The sequence below is a fragment of the Lepisosteus oculatus genome, chromosome 14 (genome assembly GCF_040954835.1).
Source record: "Lepisosteus oculatus isolate fLepOcu1 chromosome 14, fLepOcu1.hap2, whole genome shotgun sequence".
Taxonomy (NCBI): domain Eukaryota; kingdom Metazoa; phylum Chordata; class Actinopteri; order Semionotiformes; family Lepisosteidae; genus Lepisosteus; species Lepisosteus oculatus.
The window spans coordinates 14,514,587-14,534,066 of record NC_090709.1 but is presented as its reverse complement, the minus strand read 5'-3'; the positions used below and the strand labels follow the sequence as shown (position 1 = coordinate 14,534,066).

Here is a 19,480-nt window from a genome sequence, read left to right as displayed (position 1 = left end):
CACTTCTAAGAAGCACCTGCACATTTTCGCAAACCTCTCTCTCACCTACAAACTTATGAAGACGCAGACATCCAATGAAAACTAATTTGGTTCACTCAAGGCTCGACTCTTTTGTTGTGACGTCGTTTTAATTAATGTTAGCTATGATAAGGTGTCATTTCTGTCTCTTAAAGTTTAAGAGTCTGCTCCTTTCTTCCTAGTATAGAAATAACATGTTCCATCTTACTTTACAAACATCACTAAAAATACATTATTCATCTCTAACGCCTGTGTGCATCGACAAGGCATCTCAAAAGGACATATTAAATAAGAACACGATCCTTCCTGTTACCATTACTGTGGTTGGAGCGTTGTTTCACCCCTTTAGGTTCTTCTACAATATTTACAGAGCTTTATCACTGGAGTTGTACAAAAAATGTGTGCGTCTGTGATGTAGCTCAGTGGTAGAGTGCATGCTTTGCATGTATGAGGTCCCAGGTTCAATCCCTGGCATCTCCAAGTGCTTTATATTACTGTGCTCACATCACAGTCTACTGTTGAGTGAGAACTCTTTGCTCATGTTCATAGAGATCCAGGTTTACACAATTAAGTTCAGTCACACACGAAGTGCTACAGTGTTGCTCTGCTGTTTTAAATGTACCTCCAAAGCATTTAGTTCTGTTAACTACAACAAATGATTTGAACTAATTTAACATCATCTTCAGGAAATCCAGAGAACGTCGCCACACTTGTCGTGGCTGTTGAAGAAATCACCTGTTAAATCTCACCTGGGATTTCTTGAGAGATTATTCAGCGAGCGAGTCCTCCCTCTGGACTCCGCACTAAACTGAAAGCTGCGTGAATTCCTCACTGCGTGTCCTGTACTGTTACAGGTGCTCTCGTGTAGATGTGGAGCACAACCATAAGGAGACTTTGAACTTTTTCCGTATGTGAATGAAAATGCAAAAGAGCATGAATAGTATTAATCGTATAAAATATCCATGGTACTACTCGAGAAAGTACTGAAGGTCTAAACAACAACTTTTGATGATAACAAGAGATTCAAGAAACACAACCGTCCGCACACGGGCTTGGATCCTGAACGCTTAAGTTAAGACAAAGCGAAGGATATGACCTGTAAACTCTCTTCATGTTTTATAGTTTATGAAATAAAATAATGTTTACTTTCTTAATAATTTCTTATTGTTGATAGGTGATTTATTGAATTTTAACAAAATCACAATTTACACAAATTACAAACATTTTGGGTTAAACTGTTATTCACACACTCTAACGAAGATAAACGTTAGTGTCTTCCGGTGTGTGAGCCCATTTCTAATAAGAATAAAAAATAAGTTATATAAATTGAATTGTTCTACTTTTTATACTTACATAGTCTTATTGATATTTCAGTTAAATATTTTCTTCTGTAGTAATACTAGTCTCGATTTACAATTTTTGGACATTGTGCATCTTAAATAATTTTGTTATTAGTTTCGGTTTTGGAAAATCGCGCCTAGAAACTACCAAAACTGGTAATGTTCACAAGATGTGTAATGCAATAGCAGCCTTCTGGGTGGAAAACAAAAAGTATTTCTTGGTATGAATCCTAGCTCATTTATAGGCGGCATTCTAGGACTTCTCGCTTCAGAAATCCTGTCAACGCATCGTACGTTTCTACTCCATCAATATCAGCAGTGTTATCACTACCAAACGCTAACAATAGATCCTGGCAATACTTCATGAGATCTTCTTTGGAAAATTGTTTATTTTATTTTTAAAAAATATTTTCAATACCATCCAAAAAGTCAAAAGTTTCAATTGCATGCAACTGATGAGATCTCTCTTCGATGGAAGTTATAAGTACATCCAAAACACGTTTCTTGTGGATCCAGAAGAGGATCATTATGAGGCTCAAAACATGCCTGTCTCTTCTTTTTTTGAGGACGAATTGATTATTGAGGTGTAATCATTGGTTCAAAACCCAAATCATCTGCTATTGCTGCTGTTTCTTTGATAGTTTCTTCAAATCCTTCAATTGGTCTTCGATATCGAGGGATAATATCATACAAGTTGTGGTTTTCTTTTAATCACCAATTTTATTAAAATTTCACCTTCTTTTACAGATGTCTTGCATGTATCACAAGATATAACAGTCCCCTTGCGTCCTCAGGTAAAATGTTTTAAAAAGTACAACAAAAGTACAATATACTGAACAGCATTTATGCTTACATGTATGTTAAAATGAAGGTACATATACCAAGATATTAAAATACAATTGTACAGATTTGTGAAGTTTTCCACCAAATCTGCACTGTAATTTTGAAGTATTATAGCTGAGAATGCATGGTGAGTATGAAGATCAAATTCAATGAGTGAAAATGATTTTCTTGGAAGTTGCCGATGTTGGTCATTATTGATCATTCCAGGTGATATTGACTTAGGTCCTCAAATGTTTACTTGTTGTAGCTTGAAATGTGCAAAACACTCACATTTCTTTCAAATATGAAGATGTTTTACTGTATCTAGTGCTCTGTACTGGTCAATCTGGGTGCTATAAAATACCTATGGTTTGAGGTGCAGTATAAAGTGAATATTGGGGTGTCTCTAGTGCTGTGGGATGCTGCGTTTTAAATTGAGCAGCTCCTGAAGGCAGGACAAGGAGTCTTAGATAGATAGATGCAATTTCTTCTCATGGGATCAATAAAGTATCTATCTATCTTAACCTTTTGATTTGAAGGGAATGTAAATAACAGCCAGGTTGTCTCTTTGGTTGTGTTGTATCTGGCTCTGTCGACAGTGCCTTTTGTTCCTTGTGTGGATTAAATCATACTTATGAATTGATCACAAACATTTAGGCATTCTCTCCTTCTGGGGTTGATTTTATCATTGTGAGTGGCCAAAGGTTCCTTATATATTTAATTAAAAGTCTTTAATTGTACAAAATTAAGAAATTACAAATGAATGACAAAATGATTTTAAAAAGTTTATTTTTAAAAAGGAAACGTTAAGAAAATGTCTATACATTTCTGCACATCAGAAATGTTACATTCAGAATTCTATATCAATTAATAGTTTTATTTCAGAATCATATCATATTGTACAAGAAAAAAGACTGAATGGAATAGGGAACTTTAAGGTCTCCCTGTTTTAAAACACAAACTACAGGTCCTGTAGACAAAGTCAATGAGGACAGTGACTCACTGGTCAGAGCTCTCAGGTGACAGACAGTGTCAGTGTGGAAGCAGTGGAGTGAAGTGGACTCAGGTCACAGACAGTCTCAGTGCTCAGAACTGTTGTAAGACTGTGTGACTCTGTTGGTGAAGCTCTTCTGTGTCTAGACCTGCTGGAGGAGGTTCTCCCAGACAGCTCTGTCAGTCTCACAGCGCCCATCCTCTCCCTGAGACTCGTCCCCAACATCATCGTAGTCAGTCCTGTCAGGGGCAGGGGCTCCTTCTTCAGAGGGCAGTGTGGGCAGGACCCTGTCCACTCCAGGGCCAGGCTGGAGGACACCTGACAGAGAGACAGACTCATGATTTGTCAAATGAGCCAGTTATTGAAATAATATTGTTACATATTAGGATTATGGAAATTGTGAATATCAAAAATGACTGAGTAGATAAATTAAAAAATAAATTAATCATAACCCCCAACTTTTAAAGATTTTGCCAAGAATATACCCAAGCATTTGGTATAGTTAAAGGCACATAAGAGATTTGTTCTTTGGAACAGCTTTATTGAAAAAAGTAATAGTTCAGACAATTAGTTAAATATTTGTTAACAACACTACACACAACATAAACATACAACACGCAATTACAAATTTGCTAACAAGATGTTTTAGACACCTACATCCTAAACACCCAGAAAGTCCTCAAACTGCTACCAAGTATTCAGCTTTTACAGAACACCTACATAAAAGAAAGAGATAAACCAAACCTTCTAAACCAAAGACATTACAACCTACAGTTAAATCTCTTTCTTTGTGAACCCAATTGCTACAAAATGAATGGGAACCTATCTCCCTGTTCTAAAGATGCTCCCACTAGCCAGGAGAGGCACTTTTTAACTAAGGGATTATATAAAAAAGAAATAAAAGTTTCTAAAAACAACAGAAAGTCAAGCTCTCTTTATGAGGTTCAAAGACTAAACTCCAGTCCGGTCTTTCCAGTTGATCTGGACAAGTAGTAGAAGCAAGAAGTAGCTCTCGCCTTCTATCATTGACAGTTGATTGACAATCATTTACCCAGAACTTTATGGTTGCTTTGATCTCTGAATCTCACACCTCAGCATCTCAGCAAACATCTCCTTGCTTTGCAGCCCCTAGCCATGTACTGTAATTGGAATTGGAATTGATGACATTACCCAGGTGTACCTAGATTTTTTAAAACACTTACATAGTCACAATAGTGTAGTGAATGGGGATTTTAATTTTCTGTAACAATCAGAAATTATAGCAGTATATTTTGAGAGTACTTGTAGACTTTTAGGAACTAATCAAACATAATAATCTATAGTCTCACACATGTATTCTAACCAGACAATATACAATTTATTGATATAATAATAATTTGCATAACAAACAATAAGCATAATAGAACATACTGTATCTGAGAAGTACTCTGCTTTGATATCAATGGCTATTAGTGGGCTAACAGTTATAGTATACAGAATAGATGTTACAATATTGTACTCAAAAGCGTTTCATAGGTTTTTTTAATTAAATTGTATCTTTTTGGAAGAATTGATGATTCAGTGTAGAATTAACTTATACTTATGAAGTATCAATGTAATTCTGCAGTCAGAGAACAGAATTCCTGGTCTTGGGGAATCTAAAGCTGCTGATCAATTTAAATTAATTTAAATCTGATTGGCTAGGTGTGTCAGTAGGTGGGTTTCAGTAACACTGTGATCTTTGTGATCTAACTTTGTACAATTCAGGTCACTCAGTCTTTATTGGCTGTTATTGATCCTTGTAGGACATGATGGAGTGAAGTTACTGCTACTGCAAAATGCCTGATTCCCCCCTGTCTTGGATGACAGTGCAACAGAGATGGATTACTGGAGGTTATCTTTCCCATCCCTGAACTACCTAACCCACACTGAGCCCCCTGGCTGTACTTTTACCTGAAGTGGGGTCTTCCTCACTGCTGAACACATCACTGTACCCAGAGGGTGTCTCATCAGAGAGGAGTCTCCCTGTGAACAGAAGAGAAGGTCAGTAAAGGCTCTGTCATTCTGACACAGACTGGCCTTTCAGAGACCTCTTCTCTTCTAGGTAGTGTTTATTTGAAGATATGAAATTAGGTTGAGACTAATTTCTAATGACAAAGGCTAGTGTGGGCTGGTACAGGGGGTACTCCTTAGTCTTATTTATAATAACTCACCTGACACAGTGTCTGGATTCTGGGGCACAGTGATGGCATCATCATAGTACTCAGGGTCCTCTTCTTTCACAGAGGACATCAGCTTTCCTAAAGCACACAGAGCACAGCTTCACTGTCACACATCAGCACACTGAGTTATCTAGAGTTATCCACAGGACTGCTGGAGCTCATCAGAACACACTGATTAACTGAACATCACACAGGATCTAAAACTCCAGGCTCTAAGTACAGGAGATCAGGGGGAACCTGATTTCCAGTCCTATTCACAACTGTTATAAATGTAAAACAATTCCTAGATTTTCAAATAAGATGTTGAAGGAAAACAGGGCAGAGAAAGTTTGGCTGTATTTGGACAGAGAGGGTGGTGATGTGAACCCTATGAGATACTGAAGAGGAGCCGGACACTGTCAGCAGTGACCCAGATTGAGTGTGCAGGGCTGAGATCACAGAGAGAGAGTCAGATTCATGTAACTGGTACAGAATAGTACAGACTCCGTATTCAGAGGCTGAGATCCAAGAAAGAGTAGAGAGATTCAGACTCTGTGGGAGTCCAGACTGGAGTTTAGTCTTTGAACCTCATAAAGAGAGCTTGCCTTTCTGTTGTTTTTAGAAACTTTTATTTCTTTTTTATATAATCCCTTAGTTAAAAAGTGCCTCTCCTGGCTAGTGGGAGCATCTTTAGAACAGGGAGATAGGTTCCCGTTTATTTTGTAGCAATTGGGTTCACAAAGAAAGAGATTTAACTGTAGGTTGTAATGTCTTTGGTTTAGAAGGTTTGGTTTATCTCTTTCTTTTATGTAGGTGTTCTGTAAAAGCTGAATACTTGGTAGCAGTTTGAGGATTTTCTGGGTGTTTAGGATGTAGGTGTCTAAAACACCTTGTTAGCAAATTTGTAATTGCATGCTGTATGTTTATGTTGTGTGTATTGGTGCAGAGTTTCCCCATGTGATTGGACTGAAATAACCCACCTGACAAGGCATCTGGACTCTGAGGTACAGTTACAGCATCATCATAGTACTCTGGGATCTCTTCTTTCAGAGAGGTTATCGAGTCTCCTGAACCACACAGAGAGACAGAGAATTTACACTTCAGGACTCAGACTTACTTTGACCATTGAGCTGCAAAGTAATTGGAAAGTGTGATTTTAAATGTTTTGTGGTGTGTAGTTAAGCCAAAACTCTAGGGTCGCTGATTAATCTGATCTGAAAGGCCGGTTGTACAGCATGCTGTTCCGCAGTCTCCTTTTCTATCAAAACCAATGAGAGCACCCCAGTATTGACCAGGTCTAGTTTTGCTCGGCATCTATGATTTGCTGATGTAGCGGCAATGCTTGTTAATAAGACAGAATTAAGCGTTGGTATGCTCCTAAAGTAGGCCCCATCTCACCCTCCATCTCTGTGGTGCAGCCACAGAGAAAGAATTCATGCAGGCTGATTTAAGATGTTTTCTTTTGATAAGAAACAAGCTCCCAGACGGGGATGCAATTAGCTAAGCCTGGCTATCATGATCAATGGTCAACCATTGGCGCCTATCAGTCTAGGGAGTGCCGAATGGACATCTGGACTGCATTCCTAAGTGTCAAGAGTAAGTTATATCTCACCTTGACCAACCAATCAGGGACTGGCAGGGCGTGGTAATACCACGTGGGTCTCCAATGCCCGCCAAACTCTCAACCAATCAGCACACATCTGGGTCTTGATCAAAAAGGGAGCGCAAGCTCAGATCGGAGCTCTCCTTGGCCATTTTTGCGCATCCTCAGAGACAATCACGTGACAACTGCTGTTGTCTGCAAAATGACTTGGACTTTGCTCTAAGCGCGAGGCCGAGGATCCCGTACGTACTCAGGATTCTACCAACGTGAATGCTGCGCTTGATCAACGGCAGCCTACAGTTGGACCCTCGTCGACAACCTGAATAGCTTATTCAGAAGCAGCGCTGGACCGGGAACGAACCAGCTTCTTCCCGGGCAAAAGAGTGACTTGTGAGGACTCGCAGTCACACTCTGTGCATAGAGACTTTCTACTAGCCAGCCGGACTGCTGGTAGATCCCCTCGGAGGAACGACTGCCCTGCGCGCCGCAGTTAGATTCCTCCGCCCGTCCTACTCCGAGCTGCACCTTGACTGGTTGGCCGGTAGCCAGAGGACGCCGACACAACGCCCATTGGACAACCGCTGGAACAGAGGCTGCAACAGAGCCTGTCAGCTGGTTTGGTGTTCGTGCCGGGAATTCCAAATCCATACACAGTGGATAAGTAAACCCCATGTTCTACATTGCATCTCGAGAATTCAATTGTACCTCAACACAAGTTGTTATCAATTTAATTCATGAGTAATGTATTTACTTCCGAGTTTAGAGTAACAGTGGGTAATAACACTGATTAGCGATTTGGTAACCGAACGATATATATTGACATATATTCTCTGTTGTGTATCTCTTTGTGTTTGCATCTCTTCGAGATTATATACCTTGTATATTGATAACCCTCACAGTAAGGTCTGCCGCTTGTATCCAGGCAGACTAGTATATGTTTGGTGCACAGTTTATATTAAGAAATGTATCCCGTGTATTGAACCCGTGTGTGTGCGTTGTTAGTTGTTCTGACGATTGATTTTCTAAAAGCCCCAACGAACAACCTCGTGATTACTGCTACAATTAATAATTGTCTCAGTAAACCCATCAAACCACTACACTGAGATAAGGCTAGTGTGAGGCAACACTGAAGAAACACGTGTGGTTATATTAATATAATTCAGGATTTTCTACATAAGTTCTCTAAACATCAGCCTGGTTTGAGGTGAGAGTGAGTACTGGACTGAAGACCTCCTCACTCCCACACTGAGCCCCTTGACTCTATCTCCCCTCACCTGGTACTGGGTCTCCCTCACTGTCCTCCACATCATCGTATCCAGAGGGCAGCTCGTCAGAGAGGAATCTCCCTGTGAACAGGAGGACAGATCAGTATTACCTGCAGTCAGACAGCAGACTCATTGCCTTCCACTGGCTGTGGCAGAAGCCAGGGTGTGAACAGTATCTCAGAGTTTGTGTGTATAAGGCAGATCAGGAACTGTGAACTGTGGTGTCAGTTACTTTGACACCAGTTGAGAAAAAACAATCCTACAGTCAGTCAGCACTGTCTCTTACTGGGAGAGAAGCCAGGTTGTCAACAGAAACACAGAGTTTATGATGCTTTTCTTCACTTACTTTGACAGCAGTTGAGAAAGAAAACTCTACAGATTTAAAACCAGTATGGTGAGATTTTCTACAAGTGTTAAGTCCTCAGATCTTCCTCAGAAGATGGAGACTAATCACTCCTGAAGACTCTCTCCACTCACCTCTCCTGGGGGCGCTGTAGGTTCCCTCTCTGGCCAGTTTGTACTCTATTTCCTCGTAAACGGCATCATGATAGGATGCGAGTGCTCCCTTAGATAGGGCTGTGTGAGAAAATAGACACTCAGGGTTAACATGCAGGGAGAGGAGTACAAGATCAAACATTGACTACTAAACCTTCTTTGGACATTTGGCAAATTTCCTGATATCTCCATCTGTAATTGTTGATAATCTTTTTTAAACTTTAAATGGTTTTCTCTACCAGGTCTCTACCAGGGCACAGCCGGTGCCCCTCAAGGCTGTGTGCTCAGCCCACTGCTCTACTCCCTGTTCACCCACGACTGTACTGCTAAGTTCAGCACAAACACCATCACCAAGTATGCTGACGATACCACAGTTGTGGGCCTGATCACTGACAACGATGAGGCTGCCTACAGAGAGGAGATAAAACAACATGCAGACTGGTGCCGAACCAACAACCTATGTCTCAACATCAGCAAAACCAAAGAGCTGATTGTTGACTTCAGAAGACAAGGAAAAGTTCACTCCCCCATCTACATAGAAGGGTCTGCGGTGGAGATGGTGAATAACTTCAAATTCCTAGGCGTTCACATCTCTAAGGACCTTACATGGACACTGAACACCTCCAGTCTCATCAAGAAGGCACAACAGCGGCTGTACTTCCTGAGAAGGCTGAAGAAAATACACCTACATCCACAGATCCTCACCAACTTCTACAGATGTACGGTGGAGAGCATACTGACCAGCTGCATCACAGTCTGGTATGGCAACTGCACCGCATCTGACCGTAAGGCACTACAGCGGGTGGTCAAAACTGCCCAACACATCGTCGGCAGTGCCTTACCATCCATCCAGGAAATATACAACACCAGGAGTCTGAAAAAAGCCATCAAAATTATGTCTGACCCCACTCACCCCGGTCATAACTTGTTTGTTCCCCTACCATCTGGCAGAAGGTTCCGGTCACTCCAGTCGCACACAACTAGACTCCAAAATAGCTTCTTCCCCAGAGCGTCACCAAGTTGGTGACGCCCCCACTCCCTCCCACCATATTATGATCTCTCCTAACGTCCTCCTGTACCCACAACGACTGTACTCCTACACCACCACACACACGTAAGCCAAAATTGTACTGTCCCCTCGATAGCCCAGTAAAATTGTAACAGGCATAATAATATTCAATATTAATTAACCACACTACTTTTAACCACTGTTTTTTTGCACTGTTCCAAGAATTACCTTGCACTGTTTTTGTCCTGTTAAATTTTCTCTGCGGAATTTTGCACAGTTTTGATTACTTGATTACATGTTATTTATGTTATGTTATTACATGTTACTATTATTGCTATTGTGTAACTGTCTTATTGTGTAACTGTCTATTGTCTCATCTTCTGTCCTATTTATATACTGCACCTGAGTGACTAATGAGAAACACTTTTCATTATACTATGCACCTGTGTAAGTTTAATGACAATAAAGTTGAATTGAATTGAATTGAATTCTTCCTCAAGGTAATTCTGTAAATATAAGTTCCATGTGAGTGACAGAACTGACCCCTAGAGGTCACTATGTGGATGGAGAGTTCCCTCCCTACCTTTCCTCAGATTCCTGTTCTGGATCAGCTGCCCCACTAACAGGGCCAGCACCACGAAGAGCAGAGCCCCCAGCAGCAGGAGGACCAGGGGCGAGGCAGACAGGCCTCCCAGTGGCTGTGTCTGGGGTGTTGTCCTGGTTCTGCCTGAGAGAGGGGGAGACAATGGATGAACAGGGATCAGGAGAGGTGCTCTTGGGCTCATATACACTTCGACACATGTCCTGTTCTCCTCCTGTTCCGATATGTGGCTCTCATGGCTTCAGGGTGAACCCAAGATCAATGAAGAACAGTTAAGGATTCCCAATCTAACCCATCAGGACTGTCACTAAATCAGTGTGGAAAGAGAGGACACTAGCACAAGATCTACACTGGAAATCTGAAAACACTGATCTTCACTCTGAGAGAGGAGAGGAGACACTACAACAACACTGGGAATCTGAAGAGACACTGATCTTCAGACTCAAGGAGGAGAGGAGACACTACAGCTACACTGGGAATCTGAAGAGACACTGATCTTTACTCTGAGAGAGGAGAGGAGACACTACAACAACACTGGGAATCTGAAGAGACACTGATCTTCACACTCAAGGAGGAGAGGAGACACTACAACAACACTGGGAATCTGAAGAGACACTGATCTTCAGACTCAAGGAGGAGAGGAGACACTACAGCTACACTGGGAATCTGAAGAGACACTGATCTTCACCCTGAGGGGGGAGAGGAGACACTACAGCTACACTGGGAATCTGAAGAGACAGAAAGACAGGAGTTATCAATGACAAGGAGGATTTCTGTTCACCTGTAGCTGTTGCTGGACTGGCTGTTGTCTCTGACAAACCTGTAAAAGAGATAGGAGAACTGTCATTATTTTGTCTTTGGTTTTAAAGCAAGTTGAATCCAGAGTGGTCTTAATAAAAAAAATCTTTACATTTGTTCCTTGAGGTCAAATCTAGGATTGCTGGATGAATGGTGTCTTGTTCAGAATTAAAGCCTAGTGCTGTTCACACACATGGCTTTAAAACATCCAAATCTTGTGACTGATGATCTTAGTTGGATTAGTTAGATAGATATTAAGCAGTGATAGAGTATGGGTGACATCAGTCTAACTTCTCCATTGATCTGCTACCTTGTTCATCTACAGTTCTAAGACTCTCCTCACCTGTACAGGTAACCCCTGCATCCTCCTTGTGTCGACAGTCGCTCTGATTCAGTCCAGAGTGACAGCAGTCCCACAGGTGAACCTCACTGCCTGTGCAGTTCACCTCGTCCAGCCAGATGGTGCCGTTTCCTGGTCCGAATGAGGCCTCTATTGCTGCACTCACTGCGTCCCCACAGCCCAGCTGTCTGCAGACCACCTGGGCATCCTGCAGGTCCCAGGAGTCATCACAGACTGTCCCCCAGGAGCCCTCGTACCACAGCTCCACCCGGCCAGAGCAGTTAATGCCTCCAACCAGGCGCAGAGCCAGTGGGACTGAAAGTCAACAGAAAGGTTACCGAGTGTCATTAGATCTGTGACTGTAGACGAGAGCAGAGAGGTTACTGAGTGTCTTCAACTCAGTGACTGTAGTAGAGATTAGTGAGGTATTGAGTGGCTCTAGAAGAGAGCTGTATGGTTACTGTTCCTCAGCTCAGGGCTGCAGTGTCTCTGACTGTTTTACACACTGAACTCACCTGGGCAGTGCTGCTGAGGCTGCTCTTCCTGAGGGGCTGGAGTGCTTCTGTCAGCTTCTTTTCTAGGACCTTCAAAGATTAATAATAATTATTGAATTTTATACATGTTTGGATATAAATTACTAAGAATTCAGTTTAAAGCTTTTGTCTGTTCTAAATATGGCAAAACACCATCCCTCTGTACCTGAGCAGGTGATGTTAGCCACTTCTCGGTCTGTGCAGTCATTCTGACCCCAGGGGGAGGAGGGACACTGCCACAGGCTGGAGTCGTGTTTGCGACAGGAGACAAAGTCCAGCCATTTGGGATCAGGGCTCAGCCTGGAGTTTGTCTCTCTGACGGTGCCCTTGTCTCCACAGCCCAGCTGTTTACAGATCACTGCAACTGTTGAGTCTGTCATGCTGTTGGCACAGATGCTGCCCCAGGTGCCATTGTAGTAAACCTCTGCCTGTCCTGAACAGCCTGCAGACAGTCTCAGGAGAGTGTGATCTGTCAAGACAGCAGGGAAAGTCAAAGGAAACAAACCCTGACAAGACAGCCCAACGTTTCAATCTGAACTGGTACGAAACAACCAGCAAACAATGTGAACAGCAACCAGTCTCATTTCCCGTACTAATCCAGTTATAACTGACTCATGTAATGAAACAAGGACAGCTGTACAATAACACAGCTGACATGAAGGTGACAGGAGTGTGTGGTTCTGTTCATTCAGAACCTGGACAGTGCATCACACAGAGCTTTAAAATCCCATTACATGATCAGGTTCTGACCCAAAATGTAATTCTGATCAGCTTGGCTATTCAGCACAACTAAGAGACTGAGGCATGAAAGTAGAATGCGTGGCTCAGGGTGAGCAGTGCAGCGCTGTGAGTGGAGAAAACGAGGCTCAGGGTGACATTTAACACCAAGTGGTTCATCAGGAACTGACCAGAAGCCATTCTTGGAACAATCAAAATGAAACATTTGAGGCAGAAAATCATGAAAGATCATGGCCAAGACAAATACACCCAAACAGACAACAGGTCTTATTGATGTGAGAAGTTTAAAGTTTGGACCCTAGATTTTACTGGAGGACTGAGATTAATATATCCCCATTAAAGTGGAGGGGAATTTATCTTGAGTTTCTTTCTCTCTTTATTTATTTTTGTGGGATGTTAATATGTGCATTCACAACTGTATCATAAATATAAATATTTATTTTAAAATTAATTCTGCATCCAGCTCAGTCTTTTCCTCAACAAGATGTATTTAAGCACTCCAGATGCAAACCATATCCACAACGTGGAATTTAAGAATATGGATTATTTTACTTAACTAACTTACTGAACACAAGATTCTCACATCCTCACAAGTCAAACATATCTAGGCACTCTAGATGCAAGCCATATCCACAATGTGGGATTAAATTATCTGAATCATTGTAATTTTAATTATCTCCCCTACCTGAACACAGGATTCTCACATCCTCCTTGTGTCCACAGTCGTGCTGTCCCCACCATGCTGAGGGACACTCCCCCAGGGACGACTCATTCCCCAGACAGCCCACCTCGTCCAGCCAGATGGGACCAGTTCCCTGGCTAAAGGAGGCCGGCACTGGGGCACTGAGGGCAGTCCCACACTGGAGCTGCCTGCACACCACCTGAGAGTCTGCCAGGTCCCAGGAGTCATCGCAGACTGTCCCCCAGGAGCCATTGTGATAAACCTCCAGCCTCCCAGCACAATCATCTCCTCTCCCAACCAGCCTAAGGGATAGCTGATCTAGGACCAGAAAATTAGAGGTCAGGGGTCAGAGATCAGGAGTTCTAAGAGATCACCATGACCTCCTGTTACAAGTTGGCCCACTAGGCACAGCAGATACAGTTCAAGTACAGTGTTTCTTGACTTTTGATTAATTTAATATATACACTTATTGTAACAGATTGTTCATAAGCAGTATATATATATATTATTATATTATATTATATATATATATTTAATATATACAGTAAGTTTAACATATTCCACATTGTTCATAAACAGTATACCAGATAAGTTATTTTTTCTGACCCACTGTTGGGCATAGAGACAATAGCTCCACCAGTGTCAAATTGCAGTATTCAGATAGATGTATTTGCTGTAGATCCCAAAGACCCGAGTGTGTTTATGACACACAGAAAAAACTGCACACACACAGCTGTTGCCTCACTGACTGATCTGGGATTCCACTGAGCAACAGAGACATCAGCACACACTGAGAGCCCTGGAGATACAGAACAGAGGCTAATTCATACCTGGTGTTTTGGAAGAGGGAAGAGCTGAAGAAAGGAAGTCTGTGAAACAAACAGAGAGAGAGAAATCAGACTGTTAACCTTGTGTGAGAGGAGCAATTTAACACCAGAAATGAAACTACAAATAAAACAGCACTGATGTGATTAAGACAGTCCTCATTCTCTCTTTACCTGCTCCAGGTGAATCTCTGGTCATATTTGAGTCTGTAAAAGAGAAGAAAGGAGCTCATTTCTGTCCACGGGAGTGATGTTTCACCAGTGGAATGTCAGCTGTGTGTGGGGCTCAACTGCACATAACATCTGTAAACTTTGACTTTCTGAGACTCACTTTCTTTTCAGGCTCCTGTTTAATTGGGCTCTATTAATTAAACTAATTAAGCAGGTCAGATGTTAATTACAGGATACTGAGGTACAGAACTTTCTTTAATCTTTTATAGCATTGATATCAACATAAATATAAAACTGAGCTTTAGTCCTCAGTGTATTTGTGCATCTATCAATCAGAAAGAAAATAACAACCTAATAACACCTTGAGGGAATATTTGAGATAGATATGACATGTTTAAAACACACTCACGTTTTAAGGAATATGTGTTTTCATCTTTGCATCTCTTACATAACTGGCAGTGTGTAACAGAGCAGATATTCAATCATGAAAACAATGTGCTTCTGTGTGTAAGCAGAGGGAGTGTCACTGTGTTTTAAATACACGATTCTCACCAGAGCAGATGACTCCTGCGTCCTGTCCATGAGAGCACACTGCTTTCCCCCATGTAGAGACAGCACAGTGTGAGAGATGGCTCTCATTGCCCCAGCACTCAAACACATCAGCCCATACTGGTCCACTGCCCTGTCCAAACCAGGCCTGTCCTGGAGCTGCTACAGCCTCCCCACAGCCCAGCTGCTGGCAGAGAGCCCTGGCATCTCTCAGGTCCCAGTACAGGTCACACACTGTCCCCCAGTCCTTGAAAAACCACTGTAACTCCACTCGGCCAGAGCAGGAGTCAGAGCCGTTCGCCAGCCTGAACCCTGTGTATCCTGCAGATAGGAGAGAACTTCACCAGCATGACACCACAGCAGGCCACAAGAAATACAACAAATTAAAAGTACCAATACAGTGAAAAAAACTATAAGATTCAGCACATAGTGAGTGAGAAACCAATAGCAGGCATAGAATAAGGACAGATATTGTGATGCCATAAGGGATTGTTTCCTCAAAGGGTGCTACTTTCCCTGGGGACTCATTTTTCCAAGTTTTCCCATACGTAAGATAACGATGTGCAGCTCATAGGAGACAATTAGCACCCTGCTCTAGGCCACATGAAACCAGGAAGGATTTGGAGATGACAGAAAAATTCCCCGATAATTGCCTCAGCCTGGCACATATTGAAATAAAGTATTAATAAATCATCCCCAAGATGAATGTTTTCACTTACATTTTTCATCTCTACAATTCCAGTCTGAGGCCCAAAGAATTACAGCCCTTGCCATCACACAGGCTGTTTGTCTTACTTTTCCTAGCTTCATCGGTGAGCAGCTTTGTTTCAATTGAAAAACTACCTACTACCTGCTAACTGTACTTTTTTTCCCCACACAGTCTGAGGGCTGAAGGGTAGACTGCTGCTATTAAAACAGGCTTTGGCACAGCATAGGCTGATTAGTTTTCCCATCCTCAAGGCTGAAGGAAAGTTTTGGTAGATATTCATTTCAGAAACCAGCCCAGGCAGAAAGCACCATCCCCTCAGTTGTTACACTAAACCACCTGTGTTATTTTCTTCCCCTAGCAGTTTCCACACTGGGCGCTGATGGGAACACCAACACAGCCACAGGGACTGTCCTACGGTCGCTCACACTCCCCTCTGCTACACCCTGGTTATCTGCAAAAATGACAACATCCTCAAAAACAACAAGCTACTATGTCTAGTGCACCAGGTCCAGATCATAAACTGTAAGTTCCAGCTAATAAATCACTGGTTTAAATTAAGTCTGGTGTGTGGGGTGTGTGCTTGGGACCCTGCCTAGAACCTGCCGATTGCATGCTGTCCCACTTGGCACTCCTCAGGAGATCACCCACTCTCCTCAGGAGATCACTCAGTCTATAACAGAGATCACCCAATCACAATATGTATAATTTACGACCCTATAACGATTGTTTCCATGAGTGAAAACAGTGTGACAATCTTACCTGTACAAGTCAGACCCACAGCTCTGTTCTGGGAGCAACTCTGCTCTGGCCTGGCTGCAGTGGGGCAGTGCTGTAGCTTGGACTCTTGTCCTTTACACTGGAACTGCTCTGACCCAACTGGACTCTGGCCCCGTCCGAAATGAGCCCTTTTGTGTATCACTGAAGGAGCCCCACAGTCCAGCTCCCGACAGACAACCTCTGCATCCTGCCAGTCAAAGTCAAAGTCGCACACTGAGGTCCAGGTGTTCTTGAGATTCACCTCCACTCTCCCGGAGCAGAGACTGTGTCCATTCACCAGCCTCACAAAACCTGCAATAGAGAACTACAGGCTGTCAGTCTGAGCAGGTAATCTCTCATAGTGCAGCTCATTGCTCACTGTCATTGAACCTGGCTGTCACGAACATGGACTGAAATCCATGTCAGATCTTGTAGAAGACCCTATGTGATGCGGTAGGAGCTGGAGAATACAGGAGGCGTGGTAAAAGGGAACACACAGGGGTTTAATAGTGCACAAAATAATAGTGACAATCTGTGAGACAGTGTACGGGGAAGACAAAACGGCATCCAAATCCAAACGGCTCCAAGGGCAGGTCAAATGCACAGTCCGAGAGTCCATCAACAAGGAATCCATCCTGGGACGAGACAAAGTTAAAACCCCCGGGAGGGGGGAGCACACGGACAAACGAAACATGGAGGTCCAAGGGTAACGGGGCGAGATCCTCCAGACCCCGGGCTCAGGAAGCGGGAGGTGTCGGGGATGAGGCCTATGCCCTCAGGAGACAGACGTAGGGTTTCCTGGTGCTAGGCGGACCTTGCGACATCTTACCCTAATGAGGAGCCCCGAAGACTGGAGGAGCTGGTCTTTAAATAATAACACTTAAAGGGTACACCTGGAGAGCTTAATCACACGAACAATAATGGGAGCAGTGGAGCGCCCTCTAGGGAGGGATGTCGGGCGTGACACTGGCGTCTGTGAAAATTAAACTCACTACCCTATGAAAATAAATTACCTTCATGTGAAAAATAGATATCATAGATTCTCAATTTAAATCTTGACTTCTTATTGTTCCATTCATAAACAGATTTACACCTATGATTAGGCGTAGAAAATTACATTTTATAAATGCATATACTATTACAATCAATTGTACAATAATGCAAAGTGCTTTCAATAAGAATATAGACAATAGGATAGATATAGATAAGAAAGTAGATAATAGGATATAAAAATTAAATGAAAGAGAGGAGTGTTGGAAGAAAATCTGAAAGGTCAACGTCAAATAGTTAAACCAAAAAATATTTTGTGGCTGAATGTTTTAACTGAATGTAAAATTGATTAATTTCTTCCAGAAATAATGTAGATATATGTTAATCAAATAATTTTAGATGTATATTAAGATCAAAGAGGCTAAATCACCAATCTCCACCTCCACCTCCACCTGTTCTCTAAAATGTGTCTCTGAAGAAACTCAGTGCATTATTAGCCGTACACTGGGGCAAATAAAACTCACAGACACCAAACTAATCAGTTTGTGGAACATTACAAAGTACCCAAATTATCACTATCATTCCAGCTGCTCAACATGCCCATAACTATTACTACAGCGCTGACAGTAGTGCTACATGTTGCACACAGACTGCTGTGAAATCAATCAAAACAGAAAGTGATAACAAATCCATCCGTGAATTCTGCTTCTTCCAGTTCAGTGGAGCCAGAGGTATGAAATTAATAACTACAGAAGAAATGGCTGATCATTATCATCTAATTCACAAAAGAAGAGCAGCGTGTCACTCCAGGCGTTATAAACCCAAGGAACAGAGATCTCACATCCTGGCACTGCTGGAGCAGGACAGTCTGACCTGGGTACTGACAGATACTCTGGAGATGACCAGGACTGTCACAGCCTGGCACTGCTGGAGCAGAACTGTCTGACCTGGACACTGACACACACTCTGGACAAGACCAGGACTGTCACAGCCTGGCACTGCTGGAGCAGGACTGTCTGACCTGGGCACTGACAGACACTCTGGACAATATGACAACACACACTAGCTGAGGGTAAGACACAGTAAAGAGAAACAGACCCTGAGGAAGTATAGGCTCAATTACCGAAGCTCACTTCTATTAAGATTAATAGAAACAGTATTATTCTTCATGTATTTCCAGTATATATTGGCTACAGATGTGTGTATATGTGAACTTATTTCAAGTACAGTGCCTACATATTATTTTCTAATTTGTAAAGGGATGAGCATGTGGAGACAAGACAAGATTGTGATTTCTGTCAAACCCATGAAGATTGATCTGCCATCCTCAGTCACCTGTAAGGTGACATTTAAAAGCAGGAAGCAGTTCACCCAGACGAGATGGGAGCAGAAGGAAGGGACTGATCACTTTTGAGAAAGATATTAAAGAGCTGGTAAGAAGCTTAACTGCCTGTTGTATTCCTTCATGTGAAGATGCTCATTCAAATGTTTAGCTTTAGTTTTTTTTGTTTTTGGGTTGTTTTTATTGTTCTGTAAATAATGAAACACTACTTTGGAAATGAAGGCTGTATTTGTGTTCATCCAAAGAGCTGCCTGTTTATAGCAGCTGGCTTCTGGGTTTGACACTAACTTCCAAAGCGTTTTTGTTTTCTGAAACCTGAACCCTGGAAGACATGGAACAGAGGGAAAAGGACATTTTCCCCTAGAAAAACTGAGATGTTACATCAGATTTTTTAGTTATTTTCTAAGAATGTGATTGTATTCATTATCTATTTAAAAAAGGTTACATATGTACACTGAGAACTGAGGGCACCTTTGCTAAAGGATTGTAGGAATATGGAACAGGTTACCCAGATATCCCAGCTTTCTTGAAGAAACAGTGGATGAGTTCCTTGGATCAATACTGACTACCAAATGGACCAGGAAGCTGAGAGATCTCCTCTACTTTGTAATAGATTAAATTTTGAGAATACATATCAGTCATATTGTTTTTATTCTATAGTTTTTATTTCTATAGTTTTTAGATATTGTTGTAACTAATTTGTTTCACTCAGTCTCACAGA

General features: G+C 42.1%; 1 non-coding gene across 1 annotated transcript; it reads left to right on the top strand.

The window, feature by feature from the left end:
• The first annotated feature begins 427 nt into the window (after positions 1-427).
• trnaa-ugc (transfer RNA alanine (anticodon UGC)) lies at positions 428-498 on the top strand. The gene has a single exon. It is a non-coding gene; the product is annotated as a tRNA-Ala (tRNA).
• The last annotated feature ends 18,982 nt before the right edge of the window (positions 499-19,480 follow it).